Below are 26,399 nucleotides of genomic sequence, written 5' to 3'. Positions count from 1 at the left end.
ACCCTGCGCGATAGGTGAAGGCCTGGGGGGTCCTTGTCGTCCATGAAGGACGAGGCCTGGGGGGTCTTATCATCCACACCCCAGACCTCCCGAGGGGTGCCCTCCTCCCTGCGTCCCCTCGTGCGCTGCCGCGAGGCCCAGGCCGGCAAGCCTGGGACCCCCGAGGCCACCTCCCAATAATCCTCCCAAGAGGACCCCCCCTCTGATGATGAGGACCCACCTGATGTACCCCCGCTGTCTGATTCCTCTCGGTGTTGCCGGCTCCTCCTTCTGTGCAGCCTCCGCCCCCTCTTAGCAGGCTTCCTCCGGTCCCTGCTGCTTGACCCTGACGAGCTGGACGAGGGAGAACACGGCGTCTTCCTGGAGCGCTTCCTTCTCTGCTCTTCTCTGCCCCGTTTGTGGGCCCCAGCAGGCCCAGGGTCCAGCTGGTCTGCCCCGGGCCCAGGGCTCCCCAGCTGTTCTACCCGGGCTGTGAGAAGCTCCAGTGCCCGGCTGATGCTACTCAACGACTCCGGTGCCGGCCCTTGCCTGGAGCGGGCCTGCCTCCCATTCCCCTGCTGACGCCCCAGCCGCTTAGGGCTCCCATCCTCAACCCCTGTGGCGGATGAAGCCCCCCCCCGGTTGGCTGCCCCTTTAGAGAGGCCCTTTGCCTTAGAGCTGCGGCTCTCCTTTTTCCCGCTTGGGGGGGTAGACCTGGGACGCCTGGCGCCCCTGGCCTGCCGAGGCTCCGAAATGGCAACCCCTTTTGCTGGCTGGCCTAGGAGGGAAGGAGCCTTGGCCCTGCTTGTAGCAGAGGCCCGGCTCCCCCGCCCCGCAGGGGCCGTGCTGTTGCCACCCGCCGTGGCTGCGCCTTGCCCCCCCCGGCTCCCACCCGCCCGCTTTCCCAGGGCTTTCCCCCGCTTTGTAGGGGCCATCCTTGCTGGCCTCTGGCTGCCGCGGGATTGGCCGAAAGAAAACAAATTTTTCCTGTCCCTCCTGCGCAAGTCCGGCGGTGTTAAGCCTTCCCTTCGGGGGGGGGTGCCGCTCGGAGCTCGGGAGAAGAGGCTCGGTCTGCTGGTTGCGGGGGCCCGCGCTGTTCCTTCCGCGATGCCGCGCCGCTTCTGGCCCCGAGGCAGGAGGCTCAGCCCGGACCTCGTGCCTGCGAGTTCTTCGGGCGCTTCCCCGCGACGCCTTCTGCCGAGCCGGGCTGCCGCAGCTCCTGCGGCGAGGTAGAGGAGAGAGGATTGGCTCCAACCTCCTCCTTCGCTCCGGTCCGCTCGGTCTTCGCCGCTCGCCCGTTCCGCCGCAAAGTCCTCCTCATTCGTCCTCCTCTCCACAAGAACTCTGCCGACGACTGAGCGGGGCGGGGCCGGCCCCAGGCATTTATGCCGCGGGGCCGGACCAGAGGGAGAACCGCAGCCGCGGTCCCCTCGGCCACACCCCGTGCGCCCGTGATTGGGCGCCCGGGGTTTGAAACTATTGGCTGGCCTCGCCCTGGGACAAACGGGCGAGCCCAGCAGCATGGCGGCCGCAACGCTTCCCTCCCCGCAGCACCGGCACCAACCAGGCCCCAGGTAAGTCTGAGGCCACCGCTTCTCATCAGAACAAATGGATTTTGTTGTACCTTTTCCCTAATATAAAATTATTTTCCCCTGATAAAATTCTGGCAGTCCTGATACTGTCTGAGTCTGTAAAACTGAATCTGAATGGGTGGTCAAGAATTGTATCATTTCATCTCTCATTATCTGACTGTTTTAAATCATGTTCCCCTCTTCCTCTATTTTATTATTCATTTTGTAATACTTGCTAAAGCCATGGACTTAAAAACAGGCACAATCAGCACTCCATCACTGATTAATCAGAGCTTCCCCCTTTCCCCCATTGGTGTATAGTCACATACAAATGTATATGATACAGTGATTGTGAGTTGCATGAGGAATATACATAAACCTTGGCAGCTGTGCACACTCCTCTGAGAAGGATGACACTCAAGTAACTTTGAACATCTAATGCATGTGGTCTATGGATACCAGGCCATGTATGGAATCTTATTAATGCTGTCTAGGAATGTTATTGGGGAAATATCTCTGTTGTGCTGGGATTAGCTCTGCTCAAGGCATGCTTCCCACATAATAGAATTCTTCAAAGTATATCTGTGTGCGCCAGACTGAGGTGTGGTAAGGTAGATTATTGATTTTGGCAAAACTGGGTTCATGAAGTTCACTGGGTGATCTTATTTGTCCATTTATTTTATTTAGGAAACATGTATGCTGCCTCTTCACAACTATAAGTTGGTCCATCAGAACCAATAGCATTCTCACACCTCCTTTAAAGCTGGAGTTGGCACTAAACTGGGAATCTTGGGGATTATGTGCCTCATCCAAAAAACAATCCCTCCCACAATTTAGAGTGATAGGCATCACGTATCAGAAATTTAAAATTAAAAAAAAATGTTTTGATAGCTGAGTGCACGTTTTTGATATGTCTGTATCATATCTCCTGATTCGTCTGCACTCCCCCCTTTTTTTGAACCGTACATTTGCTTTGCTTTGATGTGCGATGGAATGTTTTGGTGTAATGATTAAGAGCATGGGGCTCTAATCTGGATGGCCAGGTTTGATTACACACTCCTCCACTTGAAGCCAGCTGGGTGACCTTGGGTCAGTCATAGCTCTCCGGAGCTCTCTCAGCCCCACCCACCTTACAGGGTGATTATTGTGGGAATAATAATAACATACTTAGCAAACCGCTCAGAGTGGGTGTTGTCTTGAAGGGCGGTATATACATTGAATTAATAACCTTTTCTCTATTGGTAGAAAGTTTCTTCTTTCCTTTGATGAAAAATTGAATGTTTCTCAATTATCTTGATAACTCATGGAATGTTTCCTCATTGCCTATGGAGTTGCACCGTTTCCCTATATTCTGCAGTAATTGAATTAGTAGCCTTATAGATGCTCTGGCATCAGGTTTTTAATTACAGATTTATATTTTAAATGCATATAAAACTAGGAGCCTTTCTTCCTCTGATGAGTGGCACAACACCTGAAATTATATCTACATTGGGTGGCAATTAAAGAAGTTATAGCCTGGGTGGAGGGGCGAGTAAGTTGATTCATTTTGATGCTCATTTTTGTCTTGTTTGTCAAAAGTAATAGGGTTGGAGAGGGGATCATTTGGTTTGGAATGAACATATATCTCTAATGTATGCCTGTTTGATTTCATTCAAAGAACTGTGAGATACAAATCTAATTAAAGGGGGGAAATTACAACAGCAACATGGGGCAGGTTGTGCAACTGGCAGAACGACTTCAGTTCTGGACCTTACATTCATGTTTTATGGCTTGTCAGTCCTGCTATAATATGAATGAAAGAGTTTGTGTGCATCAGAAGGCAGCTGTTACCAACCCCACTGCTGCTACTCTCATGAATTTTTAGGTTTTCATTAAATTCCCTTGCCTGCCACTGCCCTCAGCCATAACTACAGAGAATGGGGAGTTTCTGCTGGATTCCCTCTGGGCAAATTTGGTTAATTCATAAAAGCCAAAGCCCAGATATTGCTGTATGTTTCTCCTTGTGATGCCTCAGCAAGTTTATGGGGCTGTTCAAATGAAAGGCTCATTGGGGACCTAATCCATCTCACCCTGCACTGCCAAAACGGAAGCAAGAATTACAAGGACAATGGGACATTCTCTCACTTGGGAGAAATCAGAACAAGTACTATTAAGACCTACTCACAATCCTAATTAAGTTGAGGAGAAAATCTAGCAAACCCAGACTGTCATATATCCCTGAAATGGTGAGCATGTATTAATCACTTTTTTCACTAATGAAAAGTAGTTCTTAAAAGAAATTCCCATTTTCTCAGAAGTGATTGGATTTTTAAATACAGAGGTATATAAATGAAGACACCAACCTGTTGCTGAACTCACTTGAGATCGAATATCAGTGATCCTGTTGTGGGTCCATAGGGAATCAATCTTCCTCTTGGAAAATCAACTGATGACTAGGGAGCATTAATTTTTAGTGTCATATCCACACTTGATGGATTGTCAGTTCTGCTGGAATGCAGTCCTGGAAGAGATATGGCTCAGTTACTTGAGGTAGCTGGATTTCATTTATCTAGAATTCTAAGAGTACCCTTGAATTATATGTAGAAATGGTTAATTTGAAGAAAAAAAAAACCAGTAGTAGGTATGGAACCAACATTTTCAATGTGTTATATGTACCAGGGATATGCCAAACCTGTGACTTTATTTCTGTGGAATTGTCCATTTTTTTCTGCTTTATAGTCTTTGACATCCCTCCCCCCTCAAAACCCTGAAGAGATGCTCAGATACCTTCACTTTTAGGACCTTCATCTCTCCAGCTATTACAGTGCTTTTCATAAAATAGTGGTCTGGGCACAGAGTTACAGTGCAATCCTAAAAGCTGTTTGCTTGGAGTAAACCCCATTGAATATATATGCATGTGATTCTGAGTAGATCTGTGTAGAACTGCTCTCTTAGACATGCAAAAGAGTCTGATACTGAGGTGGGCTGCGTGATAGAAAAATTTCCCAATTCTACAGGTACTTAAAATCTCAGCCGCACTGTGAGCACAGGCAGGCATGAATTAGCATGAGATAAAGGTGTTGTTTCCATTTCTAGGGTCAACAAATGGGGGGGGGGAATCTTTTTTTAAAAAAATGGAATATGTAGGTAAGGGCAGATATTTCTTTCCATGACTCTTATCTTATTATTCATTTCTTTCACAATTTTTCTCCCAATGCCTCCAATAGAACTCAACCAGGCTAAAGAAAAATGTTTCAAACACCAGAATAAGAAGTGGAATGGTTTAACATTTAGTTCCCCTGCGCCATCCTCACACATGAACATTAGGGGATGGATATATTTTCTGTCAGTCAGAATTAACAGCAGCTGAGCTAATACAACCTGAGAGGATGAATGATGATTAGCAAGAAAAAGAATAAGGCTGATTAGTGCTTTTATGGGAACCTATAGGCAGTGGGAATTATCAGATCCTGAACGGTTTTCAGTGATGATCTGATTCTTCCTCACCACCAACCTCTCACATCTCTTTTGACATGACACAGGTGCAGGCTGCCTGGCCCAGTATGTATATCTATTGTGAGGAATGGGGAGGTAAGCTGTAGCTGCTGTCCTTCTACCCCCTGTCCGCCCTGCCTGTCTGCCAGCAGATACAAATAGAGTCTCTCCTTACTTGCCTAGCCCATACACAGCCTTAAATAACAGAACAGATCAGGAAACAGGTGCAGGTGGTTATTGAGAATCAGAAAATATAAACTGTGTTTATATACTGTACTTCTAGACAGAGTGTCCCATTCAGAGAGCTGAATGCAGTCAGTGTCATTATTATTAGAGATTGACATGAACCTAAATACGAACCAAAAAAACCCACGAACCAGCTCGGTTCATGGTTCGCGAACCAGTGTTTGTGGAAGCTCATTTCCACAAACTTCCACAAACTGGACTATTGGTTCGTTTGGTTCGTATGGTTCATATTAAACTTTTCCTGCCACTTGCAAGTGGCAGGTCCCTTTAAACTATCAGATCCCCCCCTCTCCGCATGCCAGCTGAGAGTTTAAAGGAGCCTTTAAACTATCAATCATTTGAGGGGCAGGAGGGCCCTTTTTTTTTAAAGTTTTTTATTGGATTAGAAATATTTTAATGTCCATTACAATCAATTTCCTTTAAAAAATTCCAATTCTAACCCCCTCCCTTCCCCCCCTTTTGTTGACTTCCAACAGTTTTCCAACCCCTTATCTATTTTCCCCTACTCATTTCAAACTTATTTTACCTATTAAACGTATACTTTCACTCTCTTCTAAGCTTACCTATTATATCACAATGCTGTCTCATTTCCCTTTCCATTTAACTTAACAACTAGATAATACATTTCTGGCATATATTCTTCAATAATCATTTTGGTAACCTGTACTTTATCTTACTCATTCTGATCTCCTCTATATTGAACAAACAATTTATTCCTCATTATACATAACTTTAAGTACATTATAAACATTGCATGCCTTCAATATAGGTCAATCAATTTAACCCATACTCCATATATTACTCTTTGTTTTATACTTTAAGCATAAGTCAATCAATTTGACCCATATTCTGTATATTACTATATATTTTCCCCTACTTTCTTGTATTCATTCATTTTGATTATACAGTTTCTCCATTATACCATTATCTGCCAGCAATGAGATTAATCAGTTTCTATCCCTAATAGTCAAATAAAATAATTGCTTAGATATTTTTCAACTCTCCCCCCCGGTATAGTCACTTCTCTCTTCTTTTGTTATATTTCAGTAATTTTCAAACTGCCACAGTTCTCCTCCCACCTCCCATTTTTTCACCAAGTATTGTTTCAGCTTCTCCCAGTCCGTGTTAAACTGTCCTGGATCAAGGTCTCTCAATCTTCTTGTCATTTTGTCCATCTCCGCCATGTACAGCAATTTATAAATCCAGTCCTCGATGGTTGGCACTTCTTGTACTTTCCACTTCTGCGCGTACAAAAGTCTAGCCGCTGCCGTCATGTAAAATAGCAATGTCCTGTATTGTGCTGGAATATCCTCCATTCTCAAGTTCAGTAGCAGGAGTTCTGGGTTCTTATTAACTTGAAATTGTAAAATCTCACTTATTACTCTTATTATTTCCCCCCAGTACTGCCTAGCTACCTCACAAGTCCACCACATGTGATACAAAGATCCCTCATGTTTTTTACATTTCCAGCACTTGTTAGACATATTTAAGTTCCCTAGCGCAATTTTCTTTGGTGTCAAATACCAACGATAAATCATTTTATAGACATTCTCTTTAATGTTAGTGCATGTCGTAATCTTCAACGTATTTTTCCACAAGTATTCCCACGCCTCCATTGTTATTTCTTTATTAAAGTTTATAGCCCACTTCACCATCTGCACTTTAACTGTCTCATCTTCAGTATACCATTTTAACAACACCTTATAGACCTTAGAGATTTTCTTTTTATCTTCTTGTAGAATTACTTCCTCTAGTTCTGAGTTCTCTATTCTTATCCCTCCCTTTGCACAATCCGAGTTGTAAAGGTCTCTAATCTGTCTATATTGAAACCAATCATAATTTGAAGACAACTCTTCTTGTGTTTTTATTCTTAACTTGGAAAGGTCTGTTCGTGTTATTTCCTTATATGTTAAACATCGTTGTTCATTGTCAACAGTTCTCGGGTCTATTACTTCATAAGGAACCACCCAAGAGGGAGTTCCTTCTTGCAGGTAGTTTCTGTACTTCTTCCAAATTGTGAAGAGGCTTCTACGGATATAATGGTGCAAAAACATAGAGTCTGCTTTTACTTTTTCATACCACAAATATGCATGCCATCCAAATATCCACTGCTCTGCGGGCATGCAGGAATGTAGAGGAAGCCGAAAACAGCCTTTCTGCCCCTCAAATGGCAACCACGGCTACCATTTGAGGAGCAGAAAGGGCATTTTTAGCCTTCTCCTCTGCTGCGTGGGCAATGAAGGAGGCCTCCACCACCCCAGCATCAGAGGGAAGGTAAGTGAGGGGCTGGGGCTGGGGCTTGCGGTGGTGAGGGGTTGGGGGCTGCAGGTTGGGGTGGGGCTAGGGGGTGGGGGCTGGTTTGGGGCCTTGAGTTGGGGACTTTTAAAGGGCCCTGCCTTGCAAGTGGCAGGTCCCTTTAAACTATCAGCTGGTAGGCGGCAGGGGGGATTCCCCTGCCTGCCAGCTGATAGTTTAAACGGTTCTGCTCCTTGCAAGCGGCAGGAAAGGGCCCTTTAAATGATTAAATGCCCCTTTCCCTGCTGGAAAGGGGCATTTAAACCCCACAAACTGGTTCATAACAGGGCCCAGTTCCATGCCAGTATGTAGTTCCTGGTTCGTGGAAACCCCACGAAGCATGAACCTCATGGTTTAGTTTTTTTCTGGTTCATGCCCATGTCTAATTATTATCCCCACAATACAGCTAGGGGCTGGAGCTGAAAGGAGTGGCTTACACAGGGCCACCTACTGAGCTCATGGAAGTAATGGGATTCGAACCAGCAGAGTGCTGTTCTGCATCCCAACCATTTAACGACCATGCTGCAGCAGCTCTCCCAGAAGCAGTGAACTGGGCACAATGATTTGCACAAAATGGAAATGCTGAACATAAAACAGCCTGTCAGGATGCTCCTGTCCCTGATGTCCCCATTGTACAAATGTCGATGTTGAATCACCACCTCTCTCACTGCATCAGACCCTCCTGCAACCCAGAGAATCAATAACAGCAGGTGGAAGGCTTCCCCCTGATCCCCTAAGTCAGAAACTATTTTGTTTAGTTTTGAAACATTTCTGATATTTATAAATGGGATGCTGCCACAAACCTACGTCCAACTCAGGCTTAGGCTGACCTCCCCCTTCCCTGAGGTAAAGCTTCTCCTCTTTAAGCCTATGAAAGTGTATACTGGGCTGGGAAGCCTCTGGTAGCGTGATGTTAAGCTTCAACTTTCCTTCTTGTCCCACCCTTAGGAAATATTAAAATTGGTTACCCATCCAAGTCTTAGTAGGGGTTTGCGCTTCTCTTTAGCAGAAACTGGCATACAACGCTTGGGGAGGTTCAAAATGTAACAGAAGGTTTATTTACAGAAGGTTAAAGCCAAAAGGCAGGTAGGCAGGTGTTTGAACTTAAGTAACAGAAAGGTTTTTATACAGGAACTTCACTGGTGTGAGGCACAAAACACTTGGTATAACACTAGGTTGCTGGCTTCTTTCAGAGGTTGACTCTGCTTCACAAATATTTCCCTTTTAAAGCACAGACACAGCACAACTTTCCCTCCTCTCCAGACTTAAGGGTGCTTCACTGAGACAAACCCTTCCTAGATACTGGGCAGGCGTTATAGTTATGAGCTATATATAACCCTGTTCCTGGCACTGAAGGGGAGACTCCTCTCTACCCACTTCCTTGGCCCTCTATAATCCCCAGATCTCTTGAGTCTAAGTAGGAGATAGTGCTGTTTTTTCCCACTTTAGTCCTAGGACCAAAAATGTTTCACAAACATTATTTCCTCTCACAGAGGATTCTCTGGCTGACCCTCTCTGGTCTAAAGCCAGGCTCCAACTCCCTTTCACTCTCTTGTTTGCCCTCCAACTCCAACTGACAGCTTCCCCAACAATCCATCCCCAAATGACATTTCAGGCTAGCCACATTAAGGGGGTGTGGAGGAAGGAAACATGTCAATCATAGCTCAATGACTGGAAATCTCAGCATCTGAAGCTGAGTCCGTCACAGATGCCATTTGGGTTAGATCATGGCCAGAGAAGAGAATGTGAACATCCAGCCATTGACAATTTTATTTTTTCTTATGTGGAGCAAATTGAATAGAATCAGACTGATATAAGTTTTTGGACAGTATGTTGCCACCTGGTAGTATAGTCAGAATACAAACAGGTGAAATGGTTGTGGCATCCTTAATAAGTATAAGGAAGTTCTGGCTATTCCCATTGAGCAATCTCCCAACATTGTTGCTACTCCCATCAAGAAAACCTTGCAAGGGACTCCACATAACTCCCATCAAAAAATTAATGGATTTTTGGTTGGGTAGATTGGATCAAAATTCTATTATCAAATTGGGGATGGGAGGATAATAGTTTGTTTCAGCATTGATCTTCTTTAAGCTACTGAAAATATTGTTTCCTTCTTTTTAGCTAACAGAAAATACTTGGCTCTCTCATTCAAACCACTGCTATCCATCTCACCAAACTGTCCAACTCCAACTTAAATGTATGCCATTCATCTTTCCTGTCCATCTGTTGTGCTTTCAGGGGCCTATTAATGTGAGTCTAACAGACTTATTCTACTATTGGGATCTTTCTAAGAGTCAGAGGGAGGCAAAGGAATGAGGAATGGAGAGAAGTGCTTTATGGAGAAAGAATAGAAGTGTTTAAATTCATTGATAGCTGGGTGAAGGGAGGATTCCAAGCCCTCAGACACACTCAGTAACCTAGTTTAAAAGGATGTTTGTCATTTCCTCCCCAAACTTAATATATCCACAGAATCACAGAAGCTATTAAGAAATTAATTCTCATATGCCTTGGAGGCATACAAGTCGGAATTGTTTCTCACATTATACAGATGATACCAGAGGCCAAAAGGGACATTGAACGCTTTAGATATGGTCATTTAGTTCACATCTGTGATTATATCTTGTAGCTGGAGGTATCTGGAAATGTGTTTTGTTCTATTTTCTCTGCTAAAATGCCCCTCTATTTAACAAGGCTCTTCAAATAAATGGCCTGCACAGACTGTACTGGAGTAGAAGCCTTCTTAGTATTTTCACAAAAATTCCTTTTATTCAATTTTATTTATTTCAAACATTTTTATCCCACCATTCTTACTGTTGAAGAGAGTTTACACCATCATAACAATAAAGTCCTAAAAAGAACAAAAAATAATGCTACAAATACAGTTAATCTGGTGGGGAAAAACAGCAAAAATGATAAAATGAACTGTCCCCATTCAGAGAAATTTAGCTGTGCTTAAGATCCATTGAAATCAAGTAGACCTTACTGGCAATATACTGAAATAATACCTAACTGCTTGTTTTAACCATGGTTAAGATGTGAAACTAGGATTCTGCTGACATACAATGATTGAAATCCTGGTTTGCCTCATCAAATGCTGCTTTCATAATGTCCTTGTCCCACAAAGACCCAGCTGGTATCCTGCCACTGCAGCAAGGGTGGCACCAAGGAATAAGCCAGGATTATGCCTGGATGTTGGCATTCATGTGTTACATAAAAGCACAGTTAACTATGGCTAATAAACCAACCTCAAGCCATGGTTTGAGAACCTGAATTGACATACCCAAACCCTAATCTTGGTGAGTTGATTGATCTGCATTTGGATGGTGGCTCTAACCATACTTTGTTAATTAACATAGTTTTGTGTGACATCTGAATTTAGCTACATGCTTTGGATTGGGGCAGAAGGGGAAAAACCAACAAACTTTCTTTCACCAACTATCAGGTAAGCTTTGCAGTTTTTATCATCAAGGACATTAGGGTTGCCAACAGGCCTGGAGAAAAATGGTCTGCCCATTTAATAGAGAATGTGCAAAAAATGGCTGCTGAAGCTTTTCTGGCACGGGTGTAAATAACATCACCTGGTAAATAATATCCCATTAAGCTCTATTGAAGGGACATGCCTTTTCCCCCTCCAAATAGTTGGTAAACTTAATAGGCACTGACAAAATTCAAAAGTAGTGTTTACCCAAATGCAAGCTGGCTAGTTTTAATCTCCATGTGGAGTGTACTACAGTTATCCAGTTCTGAAGTTACAGTAGTATAATTTCATGATCCCTGATGAGCTAGCATTGCAAACTGAAGATGACTTAAAAGTTGTTGTGAAACAGCAGAAAATCAGGGCTGTGGCCAGGTATGGGGAAAAAATGAAAGACCACTATGTTATGGTTGCATTGAAATGGCTTTTCATACTTCACAAAAGCCCAGGGCCGGATCTAGGGTTGCCGGCACCCAGGGCAACCCAAATCCGGCTGCGCACATGTACGCAGCCCGTGCTTTCCCGGTGCTAAGTGATTACGTCATTTCTGTGACATCATCATGCAGGGTGGAACATGCCACTAGCGCAGCAAGCCGGCTGCTCTGGTGCACGGTGCGCCACGGAGCTGGCGGCGGAAGTGTGGGCGGCTGTGAGGCTGCTTGTACCATTCGCCTGCCCCGCTGAGGCACCGGCCAGCTGGCCACGCACTCCCTGTCCTGTGGGGCAGGCAAATGGCAATAGCGGCATCCCCCCCTCCACTCAGCTGCCTGTGCTGCCGCTGGTGTGCTTCCAGTGGCTGGCAGCTGCACCCGGCACCCCCTCTTTGGCGGTGCTGGAGGCAGACTACCCCCCCTGCCCCCCGTCAATCCAGCCCTCCAAAAGCCCATTTTTATTTAAAAATGATAATACATTGGATGCAAAAATTCAGTGCAGCACTGCAGAGAGAGGCAAGAGACCAAAGAGGTAGAGCAAGAGGTTGAAGCACAACTATATTTTTATACAAGTTATGCAGTTTCCAGTCTGAGTTCCAAATCCCAGAATAGGGGTTGTTTGAAGTCAGATTGAATGGCACTTGCAATGAAGAATGACTGGGCAGAACACAGTATTGGCAGGACTAGGCACAGGGGAGTAGTGTACTGCAGGGTGCATGGGCAAAGGCATATACATGATTTGGGGACTGTTTTTTGCTCCGGTTATAGACCATTACCTTTCCACTGCCTCTTGTGATATAGGGACAATATTACTGTGATAATCTATGGGAAACATTTTTAGAGACCTTGAAATGAATAATATAAATGAAGCTAACCATGCCCTGTTCAAAATGTGAACCAGCTGTTAGTTGCTTTGGATCATGTCTGTAATCCCATTCTACACAGCTGTCTCCTCAGTCCCGTTTTAGATGAATTTGGCAATGTATGCACACCTGTTCTCTCCTTTTATGGCATCCTCCTCCAATAAGCAGATGTTTTATTTGCATTTTGGGGTAGCCATACAATAAAATGCATCCTATTTCCTTAAATGTTTGACTTGGGCTTATTTAGAGGCTCTTGCATAACCCAATTGCTCACCAATAAGTGTAATTCTCTCCTAATGAGTTTCTAAAAACCTCACATTACCTGTAATTAAGAAACATATTAGCAGATACAATTGTCAAACATTTCGATCCATTAAATGAGAAGAGCAGCTACATGTTGAGCATCTGTTTTGCAATTCCTGCCCCCTTTTTCTAAATTTGTTCTAGAGTAACACCAAATCCCCATTCACTTCAGCATGAGATTCTGTGCTTGCCAATGAAATTGCGTCTTGTAATGTGCACATTTAAAAAAAGAAAAAATGCCAGGGGCATGATAGGGCTATTAGATACAAAATGTCTGACAGAAAATACAGTGTGAATAGCTCAAGTTATTTTGCATTTCTCCTCAAAGAAGATCTTTCCCCAAAGGAAGAAAGATCAGCAGGAGGATAGCAAGACAGGCCCCCTCGCCATCTTGTCTACCAGTGCCCCTGCAGAAGGGAGAACAAACTTTCAGGTTTATAATTACTGCAGCCTTTATGAGAAAGCCTTGGGAGTGTGCAGGGATTGCCAGCAAGCATGTTTACTAAATAGAGCTTTGATGTAAGCAGTGCTGGTGAAAACCTGGGGGTATACACCTGCCTACTATAATATTCACAATTCCAAAAAGATAAGCTGCCTTGGTCACACAAATTTTAGTAGCTGATTGCATAGCTTCCAGATGGAGGTACCAATTTTCACAGCATGGTGCCATGCTATTATTGATGCCCAACAATAACCCCCATAATATCCTGAAGTGTTCATGTGAGGGATATTGTCATTGTGAACTATTTCTGAGTCTGCCAGATTCTATTCATCGTGATGGAGAAAACAATACAAGGAAATAAGGGAGGGAGGGTGGGGGACAGACAGACAGACACTTCTGGGTCTTCTGAAGGAATAGTACTCAGTCCTTCTTCTCTTCTGTCTCTGGAGAAGTAGTATGGAGTCAGATCTAGCACTTTAGTTCTTTTTTTCATTCACTAGTAGATTTCATTCACAGTAGATTTCCACTTATAAGATTAAAATATTCATTTCCATTCATTTTTTCAGTCTTGATGTTCTTGAACCTTTGACTCCATTATGAATTTAAAAAATGAATTTAAGTCAAGCACCACTTAGTTTAATATTTGTTATAACATTAAATTTGGATAATTCAGAAATTAGATGTTGTTATAGCCCAATCAGCACCCAATGTGTTACAGAACACTAATTTGGGAGTTAAAACTTTCAAAATATTCCACAGTTTGCTCCACAGCCTAAAATACATATTGGCACTGTGTGATGGATGCCTGTTATCCTTTGACTTTGAATGACATATGGATTTTTTTATTATCAGTTGTTTTTTAGAATTCAAATCCTTGTGATCACTGGCAATTTCCTCCTGAGAACCATGGTTGGGGATGCTTGGTTGTCATCATGGCTATCAGGAATACAAGACAAGAGTACTGGAACAATAACCATTATTTGGAGGAAGAGATCTGAATGGTGTATTCATGTTTTTTTTGTAATTAATTAATCTTAATATCTGCTTTGGTGGAGCCCCTTCATGTGCATTACGGTTGCTTACATTTGGTCTACTAGAGAAAACATTCAGGTAATTGGGATTTGTTGCTTTGTATGTATTACCTATAATAATCCTTCATTTGGTCATAATTAAAACTAGATTTGGGGTATTTATTCACATCTTTCTCAGCAATGTTGTATGATCAGTTTTCCCATGAAATAGTAGCTGTGTTGGTTTGCAGTAGAACAGCCGGATTTGATTTCAGTGGCACTTTAGAGACCAACAAAATTTAAGGTGTAAGCTTTTGAGAGTCACAACTCCCTTCATCAGATGCCCTTCAGATGCCTTTGAGTATCTGAAGAAGGGAACTTCGATTCTTGAAAGTTTATACCCTGAAAATCTTGTTGGTCTCTAAGGTGCTACTGGCCACAAATCCTGCTTTCCCCAAAAAATATCTCTAGAAATGGAAAAAAAGTTGCAAGAACCTATCCACCAGAACAGGAATAATTTTGTCCACCATGGCAAGAAGAATTGGAGGAAAGGGAAGAAAAAAGACTCAATTTTTTTGGACAAACTGTTAAACCATAAACCTCTAAATTTCAAGTACTTGATTATGCGTTAAGCTGTGTTGATTTTAAAGTTTGGTTACTTGTGTTTTAACTAGGTTGTTGGGGTGGGGAGTTTAGGGGTGCCATTCAGACTTCAGTGGGGAGGGAATGGCAAAGAAATGATGGTAAAAGGATCAAAACCTCTAGTTTTGGATATACTGATGGTAATTTTTAAGTGTATTTTAAGAACATTTTAAAACATGATTAGTTTTTTTCCATATGCCAGAGAGAGTATAACAATGACTTCAACAAAAGCCAATTACCCCTTTTAATCAAAGGGATGAGAGTTTTGGCATAAATTTCAGTAACATTAACTCTGTCAGGAATCAGCAGTCAGGTCATAGACGTCAATACTTTTGAAGAATAATCAAATGTAGTCTGAAAGCATGGTAGGGGAACTTCCTCTTTAACTTTGCATCCTTCCCTCAATGGCATCCATGATTTAGGGAGGGAAGAGTTAACATTTTTGTTTGCTTGTTATTGCTAATTGCCACACTAGTCGGAATGAAGAGGCAGACACCAAGTTGGATCTAAGGGCCACTTTATTAACTAATTACAAAGATAACACCAGCGGCAAGGGCCTAAAGCGATACAGGTCAAGACACGGGGTCCCCCCTGGACCACCGCCTTGACCTGTCTGGGCGAGCCCCGAAGCCCCGGGTGCGACCCATCTAGTAGATGGCGCGGACCCGGCCAGCCAGGCAACGTGGTCACCCCCCTTTTAAGCTCCTAACCTTTCAGCCGTATAGCAGTGAAGGAAGGACTCGCAAGCGAGGGTTTCCAAAGGCAGCCTGCCCTGCCTGGCAGCCGTCAAAGCAGTACCAGGCCCTCAGGCAGGCCCCTCTTCCCCGCTAATGGGGAAGCGCCAAGGGTGCTCACCAGCCCGCACCCTATCCGACCCCAAACCTGCCATGGCACACTAACCAGCACCACCTTAAGCCAATTGCCTCAACCCATCCACGGTGCAAGGTAGGCGAAAAACCCCCCCTTTCATAAGTCCAATTAGAAAGGAGGGAAAAAATTCCTACCTGGCTCTGATCACAGCACTCCTGCATCGATACTGGGTGAGGAGGGTGGGCCGAGCGACAAAAGGCAACTGCGGCTGGGCAAGGGCAGAGCAGCCTCAACGGCTCTAGCTCTGCCCCGCCCAGCAAACCCACGCATGGAAGGAGGGCGGAGTTGGTGCTGCCTCCCTCCTTCCAGTGCTGCAATTCACGGCACCCGGCTGTAGCTGCGTGCAGCCAGCCAGGTAAGTGCCGTATTATCAGTACCCTGACAAACAGGCTGTAATATGTGAATATGCTAATAAAAGCTACAGCCCCCAGACTTACCTGGGTGGCCTGGATTGCTGTCTGTGGGGTGGTGGAGGGGCATGGGGCATGGTGGCCACCATATTTGCAGGCCTGGCCAGCTTCCTGGGGCAGGCCCACAGCCAATCAGTTTAAACTTCCCAGACACCCAATCAGGGTGGCTGGGGAGTTGCATGCAGGGCAGGGCCCAGCACTGGACCAGAGGGATGTGGGAGGGGGTCTGCATGTCCAGTCTCCCCATTAAGGAGATTCCTATAAAGAATCCTGGGAATGAGTTATGGTGGTGCATATCCAGCTTGGGGGGCTGCCATAGCATACTCACTCCCAGGTCACACTCCCCAGACAGAGGAGTCACACAGGGTTGTACATCCACGTGATCTCCCTTTGGCTATCACTCCTTTGGTTTCCCCTCCCTCAGTGGTGGTCTGAGGGGGTGGGAGGACATTGGCTGGCAGGCCGGTCAGCCAGTGCTTGGGATCTGACCACTATGCATCACCAATGCTCCTTTTAGCTAAATAAAGTTGTGGTCATTTTCACTCCGAGATAATGAGTGGTGTGTGTTTGTCTCTGTGCTCCCCTCCCCTCTGCTGTTGTCATCGCTAGGCTGCAATCTTCTATTGTTGTTAGAAACATGTACTAGAGAAGTGATTCAAGAAATTTAAATGGAATCCTTTTCTTTTTCCATATATACAAGGAAAAAATAATGTAAAGATTAAAAAAAATGACCAAGAAAAATGTCTGGTCCATCTGTATCTCATTTTATTGTTCTTTGGAAGCAGTTACAGTGTAGTACATGCTGGGCTCACAGAAGGAAGAAAGTACCCAGTAAAGACTGCAACAGGCCTGAGAGGATGTCCCAGTAACCTAAATGAAAATGATACATTGCAAATAATTACTTCATTACTCAGCCTACACTTTGCATTAGTAACATATTAGTAAAGACATTACCGTAATTCAATTCATAATTATTCATGCATATGAACAGTTGATTCAATACTAATTATCCATTGAGTAGGTTGCTATTTCTGATTAAATTTCTTTCTTGTCCAGAAAATGAAATGTTATTTTTTTTGATGTGATGACATTTCCATCCCTTCAATACCATGTCTATTGTAGAAGAGTGTTCTCTACAGGATGTTTAGAACAAAATTATTGTATTGTGGATAAAAGTTAAATTTATTTCATTGAAATATGGATTGAGTCCAACGTCAACATTCTTCGTGCTTTATCTAATCTTACAGTGCTGTTTTATGGATACCCACTGCATGCTGCAATCATCAAAAAGAATACTTTAAGCATCCTATTGTTATCCCATGTTGACAAAAATCAGAATGCTCTATTATGGCAGATTTTTAAAAAATACATTCTCAATTATGCATGAAATGTTTAGCTAATGGGGAGCACCCCAGCTGTTGAGAAAGGTCAAGGAGTGAGACAGAGATCTGATGAAGGAGGCAGCGTAGTTTCTGGAGTCACATAGAATAGCTTCTCTAATGTAGTGATACTCTTTTTTGGCTCTATGAACACTGTAATTTGGATTCTATTCCTTACTACTTGGTGATGGCTTAAATTAAAGATGCTGAGATACGGAAAGAATGGAGTCAGAGAACTTTCTAGAATTGATGATATACCAAGAGCATCTGGCCTGCTTTGGATGAGATCCTAGAATGTAAATTTATCTCAAAACTATGCAGTTTTCTAGAAGACGAAGTGCACACGTGTGTGCTTGTGCGCATGCACCCCCCCGAAACTCTGAAAGCACCGTGATTATTTCTTTCAATATGCCTTTGCCATTTCCCCATTTTTAGACTACTATGCCCTTGCTAAGTTTAGATATCACTAGTGTAGACCCCACTCTACTTGTAAGACAAATTGCATTTAGGTGGCATCTACTTGTTATCTGATTCCCCTTCATTATATAACTAGCTTCAAGGGTAGATGATTACTGTGCCTTTAAGGGTAGGTCATCACAGCCTTCCACTATGTGGGGGGGAAGTGAATATGAGTAGCTGTTTTTTTTTTAAGTAAGTATGATGAGAATTTCTTTAAACACTCCCAGAGTGGGAAACTGACCAAGGAGATAGTGGGGAGCTTGAATGGAACTAACTAGAGCCACACTGTTGAGACTGCTACTCAATTACCTGCTTTTCTCAAGGATGGGTCAGGTTATGCTCCCATGAATTATGTTTAGCTCTGTATTGTATGTCTGATGGTTGCCCAGCTTTTGACAAGTATTGGCTGAAAATATTTTAGGGGACTTCTTCATCTGCTGATCCAAGAGTTGCCAATTTAAAGCTTCAGTGTCTCCTGGAAGGCAGGCAGACAAAGGTAGACTTCAATGAAAAGAAAGTTCTCAGCTGGTCAGAAGAGTTTTCTTGTGCAGCCATTGTTTAGTGATGCTGTACGGAGGCTGTGAAGTCCTTTGGACTGACTTAAGTTATTGCAGCACAAACAATCATTTGTTTGGTAGCAACTTAAAATAGCATCCATTGACAAATTGAACAGAGTAGCGAGATTGTAGCACACAAGAGATGGATTGTGAAAGGCAAATACAGGTCTGGCTGAGCCACACAGTTGCTTATCTTCATGGACCATAATTCATGGGCATGTGCCAGTAAATTTAACATGCTTTCAGTTAATGTAACTAAATTCCTATATACCACTCCACATTACAAGTCTATGCAGAACTGTATTAGCTGGCTCCGTTAGGGTTTCTTGTAACCCAGGAAGCTTTTTCCTCTTCCATGCATGCAACATACTTTTTAAAAAAGTAACCTTGTAGTGTATCAGATATTGTCACAATTAGTGACAGGCTCTTGGAGCAGTGGATTTGTGCTAGAACACCAATAAAACTTCTTTTATTCACTAAGTCAAACAGACTCCAACTGTGGCCAATAAACCTCCTGTTTCTACTGAGAGCCTGAGGCAGCATAAACAGGACGGCTATAGAGTATTCAGCAGACCATAATACATAACTTGTATGTAGGATTGCCAGGCAGTGCCAGCAGAAGGATTATGGGGCGGGGGGGGGGAGCAACAGCATGGGAGATTTTTTTTCAAAAAACGCAGCCTTGTGTACTTACCAGAAATTCTTACTGCAAGTAATGATGGGAAGTTCTGAGAATTGCTTCGTGGTAAAACCATAGAGTGTCTAGCAGGTCTTAATGCTACCCTAGAATGAAAAACAGTAGCTCTAGAAGTCACTGGAATTCCTAGAGCTATCATTTGTCACTTCTAGTAAGTACATGAGGCTGCATTTTTTTTTAAAAAAGTTCCCACTGTCACTCTGAGCCATGGCAGAGAACGGGACCTGATGGAGGATCCCCTGCCCCCATCAAGGGCTTGGCAGTCATACTTCTAAATAGTGTTCAGTCTGGTAAAACCAATTTGCAAAGACCAGAAGGTTGCTTCAAATGTTATGGCTTTTATACAGAGATCATCATTACTTGTTTATTCAAGACAGTTGCAGCCTAGGCTGATGGCGCGGAGGCTGGCAGGCACGGCGACAAACTGAGACCGCAGCCGAAGCCGAGTGAACCGAGGCCGGGCGGGAGCCTGAATTTATACCCAGCCAGCGGACCAGAGGGAAGACTGGCTCCCTGAGGTCCGGTGGCTGGCCCCGCCCCCAGCCTGCCTCCCGGCCGCCGTGATTGGCTGGCCGGGGTTTGAATTTGATTGGCTGCTGGCTGCCCGACTGAGATCGGGTCAGCCAGCATGCCGGCCGCCGCGCTCGTCCCGCTCCCGCGCCCCCACGGCAGCAAACCGGTCGCCCGGTAAGTCGGGCGCCCGCGCTTCTCTAGAGAAGAAGAATATGTAGTTGCATCATGACATCATGAGGGCTGTAGTGGTAGAATTTATGTTCAGAGGCTTAACAGTAGCACAGAACTGGTAGTTGAAGGCATGGACCTAAGATCACATGACCTTAGATGGTTCTAAAACAAGGCTTAGGAACTGTAGTATAACACATACTGAAAACACCAACTCCACATGCTAAAAGCATGTGAAAAGAAAATGTTTGGTGTTTGGAATTATTAGGAAAAGGACTGAAAATATAACAGCAAGACATTATATTAATCTGCATTTAGAATACTGTGCTTAATTTGAGTTGTCTTATTTTATAATTTTTGTAATGGCAAGCTACAGAAGACACACAAAGGATAAATAAAAGTGATTGGAATGACTTCCTTACAAAGAAAGGCTGGGCTTTTTCAAGTTTAGAAAATAAATGGTTGAGGGCAGGAACCTGATGGAGTTGTATAAAAGTATGGATTGTGGGTATGAGCAGAATGAACAGAGTCAATTTTTCTCTTACACTCACAATACTAGAACTTGGAATCATTCAATTATATTGATTGGCTGAAAGTTCAGGACAATAATAGGAAGCACTTCTTTACAAGTTGCATAATTAACTTAAGTTATTCATTACCATAGTATATGGTGATGGCTACTAGCTGAAGTGGGCTTTAACAATGCTCAATAAATTCATGGGTAATCAATAGCTATTAGTCACAAATGATAGCTAAATACCTCTGATTAGCAGATGCTTAGGAAAAACAGCATGAACTGCCTAGCACCCATCTATGCCTTTGCATGATTTTAGCTCTAGCCTAATGAGTTGGGGCCTAGCAGTATAGGCTGAAAAGGCAGGCAAAACTGTTGGCCTCACAATGCTAGTACCAGATCCCCATTAGAGATAGGTGTGAACCAGAAAAATTCTGATCCATGCAGTTCATGGTTTGTCGTGTTTCACAAACCACAAACCACCAACTTTCACATACTTGCCCCAGTTTGTGAACCGGTTCATTTGGTTCATGAAAATGTCACTTCTGGAACAGCAGAAGGTCTGCAGAAAGCTCATCCCACCCCCACCCCCCATTGCCTAGAAAATTGATTGATCAGTGCCAGGCTGTCTGCAGTGATGAACTGAAAAACAAACCAAATGAACCAGCCTAAAGTTCACTGCGATTCATCAGAAATGGGCTCTGATGAACTGCCGGTTCACAAACCGCAAACCAGCCCGGTGTGTGATGAACTTTGGTTCATATTTCAATTCATGCTCATCTCTAATGTGCATAGCTTCTCAAAATGGCATGTAGAGGGATAGGGGGCATGTGGAAGGGGGGCACTGGTAGGCAATAGAGTGACATCACTTCTTGAAAAAAATCCAGAAGTGATATACTTCTTTAGGGATCTCCGAGAACTTGACACCCTTTTGGTTTCCTGGAGAGATGGCACTAAAGAATAAACTGAACTCCATGCTATGAAAAGTTTCAACTGCCTGTTTACACAAATTAAGCCTCTATGAAAGAGTCAGGACTGTTTTCTCCAGGCCTGTTGGCAACCTTAATTTGGAGGGCAAGCTATCTTCCAGTGGCCTTACATTAAATAGGATCATGAGTGTGAAGGAGGGAACAGAGTGCAACTCTTGTATGCACCTTCTGACTTTGTTGACCAAGCAGGGCTTAAGCAGTAGGGGAGGCCTGCTCAGACAGGCACCACTTCCAGCAGCAAATGGGAGATTGTCCAGTCTCTGGCAGAATGTGATTGTGCCCCTGAGAGCACACCCATGCTTTGCAGCAGGCTGATTTGGGCCCCAAATGGGCCAAATTGGGTAAGCGCCAAGTCCCCAGCCTCCCACTGGGACAGTAAGGGGACCTGACAACTGTAGGGTGGTAGCAAATTCCTGAAAAGGGCCGATGGATCAGGACAGGCAGTTGGCTCTCTGATGAACTGTAGGCCTCAAAAGAAACCAAAGAATGACAATCCTTGCTGCCACCTCTGGCAAGCAATTTCAGAAAGAAATACTTGTAGGCCAACCAAAACCATTGAATATAGATGTATGCAAAACGTGTTCCTTTACTTTGCGGATTATTTTCCGCTTTCTATATGTTTGGGACCCTTTTCCTGCAATTGTATATATTCTCCAGTAATTACTAGTGGTGCATAAAGTAGAAAAAACCTGCAATAAATGGGAATGTCTCTTTCTATCCATCTTGCATTAGGAAATCATGGCTTTCTGGTGCTTCCATAGTTTAAAAGGACATTTCCAATTTCAATTGAATTTAAATGTGGTAGAGTTCACATGGTCCCTTTGTGTGATAGAGCACAATTTAGTGGAGCAGAAAATCACAGATATTTATGGATCCCTAGAGGAGGAACTTAATTAAAGGGAAATCTGTGTTTTACCACCCATAACTGGAAGTCACAGTTGCTTCACTGAACAGAAATCACGGTATATTTGAAATTGTGTGTGTGGAACACAGAGAATCTAACCCACCCTACTCTTATTTAAATATCAGCCTTTGTAAATATTCTCCACTAGTTACTAATGTTGTATGCAAAAGCAAAACTGAAGTCAATTTAAAGGTATCTTTGAAGCTGACTTCTGCTTTATATTAGAAAGCAATGAATCTCAAGTACGTCCATCATTCCCAGTTTAACTGCAACCAAGTTCACACGGTCTTTTCTGTGATTAAAAAATTGTTTCTCATAAAGCCTTAGATAGCTTGGTCAAAGTGAAGAGAAAATGAGGCCTTCAGATAGGACAATAGCATTTTCTATTTCTGTAAAGCGACACAGAATACAGAAGCCTGAAATGATACACGTTTTGATTTCCCCCAGTGGCCTCTTTGGGAAACATAATACAAAGAAACAGGAAACGTAACTCTTATCTATGTTGTGATTTAGGAACAGATAGCAGCCAGAGAAGTTATTGGTGCTACCTTTACCATTTGTTTTTCTTCTAAGGACTAGTATATGTCCCTTTGTTTTCTTCACTGAGCCATTTTCCTGTCCCTTCTCCCCTACAGTTTGTTTTAACAAGTCATGTGCTGGCAAAGTAATCAATAGCTTTTTATCAATACAGTTTTTGTGATATACATTCACTTATTAAAAAACTTTAAATCTTAGGAATTTGAGGTAATTATTGAGATGCTTAACTTTTATATATTCTTATGTAATGCTTAAGGTTCTGTTGTGTGTGTTTGTGTGTGTATGTATATATGTATTCTTATATCTAACTCTGAACATGGCCCTACATGCAGGTTGTTAAATCCATAGATTAAAGTTATGGCCAAAGAAAGGAGATTCATCTACAAACTTTGGTGGCCATCCAAAATGGGGAAGAACTGTCTGCATAAGTGTAAACAATGTAGTCCTGTCCCACTGACCACAGACTTAAAATTTGTTGGTTGACCAGTAACAAGCTGGTTGCTCAAGCACCAGGCAGCTATGCTGTGACCCTGAAATGAGGACATGGGCCTTGGGATGGGGTGGGGTCCTGATGCTGTCTTATCCACCCTCCTCATGGTGGAGGCAACTGATGGAGAGCTATATGAAGCCCAGCCAGGGTGGGTGCATGTGGGAGACAGGAAGAGAGAGTACAGGAGGCAAGAATGGGAGTTGCTCCCACTCCTTACTGTTGTATGAGACAAGCAGATAGAAGTGAAGGTGGCAGTGCTGCAGGTTGGCATACTGGTCCGTTGGGGAGCAAGGGGAGAAAAAAGCGTGGGATCCTTCCTAATGCCTCATAGATCCCCATGCTTGTGTGTGTGTGTATAAATATTCTGGGCATGACCCTAGATGTGGATTGTTAAATCCACAGATTAGAGATATGTAACACGGGAAGAGATCTTTCTACAAACATCTCTCTACAAGCCTGGGGTGGGGGGGACAAGGCTTTGCAGAATAACTTTAAACTGTAAAACAGTAAAGGGGGAGATGGTTTTAAAGAGTTTTAAAATGATGAGATTTTACAGGATTTCATTTTCATGAGATTTTGGCAGCTGTTTTGGATTGCCTAGGTGACTCTGGTAATCAAAAATAGCCACTACAGTGTCACTTCAACACTGGAGGTGAATTGTGGAAGGAAGCAGTGGGTAGGCAGGCAAGGCAAGACAAAGCAAAACAAGGCAATGCAAAGAAGGAAGGAGGGAAGACAAGATGTGTGAGAGGAATGAAAAAATTAGGTTTCCCTCATGAGTCCTTGCGGTTCCCCTGTGTGTGTGTGTGCATGTGTGCGTGCGTGCAAATTTGCCAAGTTACCATCTCCTGCCTCTAGTGGACTCTTCCTGCTGCTGCTCAGCTGGGTGATGGGAGAAAAATGAAAGGGAAACGGGATGGTGACAGCCAGCATCTTATTTCACTGACATCACTTCCAGCACAACCAGAAATTATGTCAGTGCATGACCAAGAATTCTCTAGCATCCACCCAAAATTCTATGGCTAAACCATAGACTTTGGGCTGAATGCTACAACATAGCTGGCGATGTGCTGGTATAATTTCCAGTCATGCCAGAAGTGATGTCAGTGAGTCACTGCTGACTTCATTGCATTGCCAGTGGGGCCCCCTCTGCAGGAGTGAATATCCTGCTAGTTGCAAGCTTTGTGCTGGCAACCTTGTGTTTCTGTATAAATAGTATGGCAAAGTTATAAGCTCCAGACACGCATGAAGCAATAGATCAGTTTGCATCAAGCCATTGAGGTTTTTAGCTCTATGGTGAATTATACATTCAGTGTTCTTCAGAAATTAGGTCCTTGCTAACTGCAGAATACTTGTAATTGAAGTAATATTCTTTTGCTTTATTTTGGAGAAGGGTGATGGAAAGCATTTTGTCGGCATCCTTCCACATCTATAAAGTTTGACTGAAATGTATCTGGCATATATTAGCAATAAACAGTACTGACAGGTTAGCAGCTGTTAAACAATAAATTGAATATATTTCATATATTCCAATTCAGTTTCAAGTGAACATGCTATAACTTTCATTAAAATGTCATGTGAGGTGTTTCATAAGGATTATTATTAGAGATGGAAACGAACAGAGAAAAACTGAACATGATGTTCATTGTTTGTTGCCATCCACGAACAGGGACTCACGAACAACCACGAACATGGCCCTGTTCACAAACATGTTCGTGGTTGGCTGTTTGTCAGGCCAGCAGGCTCTCCTCCAGCCATCATCCAAGTCAAGTTCCCTACTGCACCACTCCTAGAAACCTGACCTGAGCAGGCACCAGGAAAGGTACCAATAATAAATAATAGCTTGGCCATAGAGCCTAACAGCAGCCCTGGAAATTGAAGAGGTAGGTCCCTACCGCACCACTCCCAGAAACCTTACCTGAGCAGGCAGCTGGAAAGGTACCAATAATAAATAATAGCTTGGCCCACAGCCTGGCAGCAGCCCTGGAAGCTGAAGGGGTAGATGTCTATCCCACCACACACAAAGAAATTTCAATCTTCAATGCACTCTTTCTATCAAAATGCCAACAGCAGCTGTCTCTCCCTCTTCCAAAGCCTGAGCTGGGAGCCCCCCTCCCCCCTGGTCTGTGTTCCCTTGTTGTAACACATTTGGAGCTCCACACTTGGAAGGAAGACCTGCCTATCAAGCTAAATTGGGCTTAAATTGAGGTTTCCAGGGCAACAGCAGGAGTTCCGACAGAATTCAGACAATATATTTTATACAAATCAAAAAAGGGAGTGTTGTGTGAAATTTCGTATAAAATAAAAATTAATGTCACTCACTCCAGTAACATTTTTTTGGAGATAATTACTTACAGTTCAAAGCTTATGTCTGATTTAGTAGAAGAGTATGAATTAAGTTGTCAAATGTTATTCTAGACATATTCTAGAAGCAAAATTCCATGTAGCCAAATTCTGTTCTAGATTAGCTCAACACTGGATCTTGCTAGACCAGCATTGTCTGTATGTAATTGACTGGTATAGCTGACATGACAAAATGGAAACTCTGTTATCATGGAGCTGAACTTACCTTATTTCATTTCACCTCTTGCCTTGAGAAAGGATGCAGATCCCTAATGATGTTCACTTCAATTGAATTGTACATTTAATAGTGGCATACTAAGCAGAGTGACACCCTTCTAAGTCAATTGCCTTTCCAACAGTATTTTTAGTATGTACTGGCTGGGGGGTGGGTGGGAATCCAAACTAAAACAATACAGATGTGAGGGTGATCTGGCTGCGACATCTGTCACCCCATTGATCACCAGGGTTGATTTGGCTGATCTGGCTGGCTAGGCGGGTGTCCCCTTCCTCCCTCACCGTGCCATGTGCATCCCTCCCGAAGCTGCGCGCTCGGTGGAAGAGGACGACCATCCCAGATAGAAGGAGTGTACCATTCTTTGGTCAAGGGTATACGATAGCTGTGCTCCCCTGCTAGAACCAAATTAAAACAATACCAATAGTTCACTTTTGTCCCATCTTTTCTTCGAGGCACCATGAAAGGTGATTTACAGCTTCATAAAGCACAGTATTCCATTGTTCTTCTATTTAGAAAGTATTGCTAACATTTAATCTAAATTATCCCTATTGTGCCTGAGACCCATCTACAATGACAGTGTGAATATCTGCCTCTCTTTTC

The sequence above is a fragment of the Eublepharis macularius genome, chromosome 2 (assembly GCF_028583425.1).
Source record: "Eublepharis macularius isolate TG4126 chromosome 2, MPM_Emac_v1.0, whole genome shotgun sequence".
NCBI classification, from domain to species: Eukaryota; Metazoa; Chordata; class Lepidosauria; order Squamata; family Eublepharidae; genus Eublepharis; species Eublepharis macularius.
Note: the sequence above shows the minus strand (reverse complement) of the source record.